General features: G+C 32.8%; 1 long non-coding RNA gene across 1 annotated transcript; it reads right to left on the bottom strand.

Moving 5' to 3' along the window:
- Positions 1–952: 952 nt before the first annotated feature.
- On the bottom strand, positions 953–2,870 carry LOC115967993. Its single transcript, XR_004086624.1, has 4 exons — positions 2,374–2,870; positions 1,896–2,247; positions 1,466–1,793; positions 953–982 (listed from the first exon to the last, which is right to left on the bottom strand). It is a non-coding gene; the product is annotated as an uncharacterized LOC115967993 (long non-coding RNA).
- Between the last annotated feature and the right edge of the window lie 378 nt (positions 2,871–3,248).

Below are 3,248 nucleotides of genomic sequence, written 5' to 3'. Positions count from 1 at the left end.
GAAATCTTACATGAGGAAAACTTTGGATAGAATCAAGAACACCTTCTCTATCTGCAATGTACGTAAATGCTGATTTTAGAAGCATAACCACAAAAAATAGCCTTGGAATTAGAATATACATTAGGGGGAAATAAAGATGAGCTATGATTGAACCTATTCTACCATGGTTAGGGTTTGCCGAGATTAATAGAATCTAATCCTTGATAATTTGGATAAATTGGCACTTCGGTTTGGTCAAGCTCTTTTTAGTTATGCTAACTTGAATTAATGCAAATAATTTTCCAAGCCAAATTTGTAAAAAAGACCTAGGATAAGAATTGGGATTAGCAACTCAAAAATCTCACAAATGAAAAGGCAAAGAAATTAGGAATGAAACATCTTAATAGAATTCTGATGATGTTATTCAAAATTAATATTCATAGATGGGGTAAAAACTTTAGTCATACACACCAATTTAATATACAAATATGCTTTGGAAGTTCAGATCATATAGTGTAAGATTTCCTATTTAAAACATAAGAGATTTAAAAAATATATATATACACACAGAGATATAAGATTAGATTAACAACCAAACTAAGCTTAAAATAAATAATAAAAGAAAAAAATTGATCATCCTCCCAGAATTCCAAGAACTATGAAACTAACGTTCCAGAATAACAAAAATATATAGTTAAATAAGAGAGAGTGACAGAAGCTCATTTTTAGAAAGAAGAAAGATGAGATGAAATCCAAAACCCATGATGAAAATAAATCAAACAAGAAGAAAAGAGATTAATTTGAGCGACAATTAATTCGATTACAGATCACTGATCACGTTATGCCTAGAATTAATATATCAAATATTTACAAATATATATATATATATATGTATATATTCAAAGACCTAACATTTTTACCAAAAACACAAAGCATACCTTACCTTTGTGAGGATGATATCCAAAAGATTAGTCCCTACAAATCAAATAGCTCAGCTTGGTGGCTGCAAATCGAATATAACAAATTAGCACTTCCAAAAAATTTGCTTGGTGGCTGCAAATCGAATATAACAAATTAGCACTTCCAAAAAATTTGTTTAAACCAAAAAAATAAAAAAGAGAAAGATCACAAACCCTATGACCAACCACATCACCACCACCATTACCTTCTAGAACATTATAATTTGTATGGTTCTTTTAATTCTTCCTATAGGTAGGATCATTTATTTATTTATTTTTATAGAGAGTTTCAACCTATGGTGTCGGTTCCTAATGATAGCTTTTTATCATCAGACCAAAACACCAATCAGTTTTTGGTGTAGGCGATGATTGAACCCCGGATCTCTTATACAACCATCAGAGATTTTACTAGTTGAGCTAATTGGAACCCACAATTTATTTATGTGTATAGAGAGAAACATAAAGCACAAATTTTGCTATGAAATTGATGGAAAAATAGCTTTACAAACATAAAGCACAAACTTTACAATCGAATGGAGTAGGTAGCTTTTCTTTTTGGCAAAATTGGTTGTCTCTGGTGTATAGGTTTGTATCATTAGTCCAATTTTTCCTGTTTTTAAAAATAGAGAAAATGACATGGGATTAGGCAAAAATGGAACCAAATTATGATTAGTGAAACTTCAAAGTGGAAATATGAGAGAGAGAGAGAAAGCACTTATCTATAGTGTGTTAATCTAAAATACCAAAAATGGAACCAAATCCCCTTTCTTTATGATCTGTTTCTCTCTCCCTCTTTCAATATCTTCTTACCTTAGAAAGGAGAAACCCACGCACACACAACTCCATACCCAGCAACTAAAAGTTTAGAAGAAAAGAGATCTAAAATACCCATATTAGCAAATGAAGAGAAAAAATCAAGGAAATCATAAAGAAGATAAATTTAGAGAATGTAAATACCTGTGGTATGAGTTGAGAGAAAAACCAAAGTCACAAACCAGACCTTTGATTCGTATAATAGTTGAAAAGCCCTCTCCATCCGAGTAGGCAAAGCCCTCTCTGCTCTTTCAGCAAATAGAGTGTGGATCGGTGAGAAAAACTCAAAGTTCTTTCAGCTCTGCTCTCACTGATGAGGTCTCTCGTCTTTCACCTCTGTCTATTTGTCGCTCTCACCCATTCCCATCTCTGTTTCTTGTGTAAGCTGAAAATACCCAAAATGGAACCAAATCTCCTTTCTTTATCATAAGCCTACTTAAGAAGCCAATGACACCCAAAATACCCACTTAAGATCAATATCATTAACCTAAAAGACCTGTATTAGCAAACAATCAAAGATTGAAACCCACAAGGAAATAAATACAAACATAGATCTTAAGAATAAAAAAAGGAGTAAATTTTGAAGAAACGGAGAAAAAAAAAAAAAAACAGAGATACTTACTGGAAAAATTAGTCGGTCTTTCTTCCCATGGTTTTTGTTTTCTTTTTTTAGGATATAAATTTGACTTGTGCCTAAGCCGATCTGGTATGGAGAAAAGAGAGACCTTTTGCTGAAATGATAGAGAGAAAAGAGAGAGAGAAGAGATACGGAGAGTCGGGAGAGAGTTCCAGACCTTTCGCCTCTCTCCCTTTGTTATTGTCTCTCTCCCTTTAATTGTTATTGTTTTATTTGGCCAAACGCATCATTTAGCCCTCCACAAATGAACAAAAACTTAATTAAACAAAAATCACTGTTCATAGAGATGAAATAGCGAGTTTTGGACAATGATTGACGAAACCAAAAATTCACTGTAGAGGCATTCACGCTTTTTATATAGTTAGTAGAAAAACATAAGGGGTAAACCTAGTCACAATACTTTATATATTGTTCTTAGCAACGCCTTCTAAATTACAACTGCATGTCTAATTTTATAACTCAGCTGACTAGGCATTGGCACCTTTTCTTTCCTTGCTAGCAAACCTATTAGCTTCAAATCACTTAAGGGGTGTTTGGTTTGCTTGATATTAGTATTACATTATGGTGTAATGTTACATTCTTGTAACTTAGATTCATGTAATCATATTAGAGCATTCACATCAGCTCTTGGATAATTGTGTATAAATGTGTAAAATACACATTTTGAAGCAAAAAACACACTACATCAGTCCATCTAAAATCATGCATAATCATCTAAAATTTTCAACGAGCTACAGTACCCGTGTAAATTTACACGGGCACTGTAGCATGTGTATTTAGTTTTTTATTAATTTCCGTTCGCACCAATTTTTCTCTCTCTTCTCCGTGCATAACGACCTCAACTCCTCATCTTCTTTTCC

Source organism: Quercus lobata, chromosome 11 (assembly GCF_001633185.2).
Source record: "Quercus lobata isolate SW786 chromosome 11, ValleyOak3.0 Primary Assembly, whole genome shotgun sequence".
Lineage (NCBI taxonomy): Eukaryota > Viridiplantae > Streptophyta > Magnoliopsida > Fagales > Fagaceae > Quercus > Quercus lobata.
This window is presented reverse-complemented; position numbering and strand designations above follow the sequence as displayed.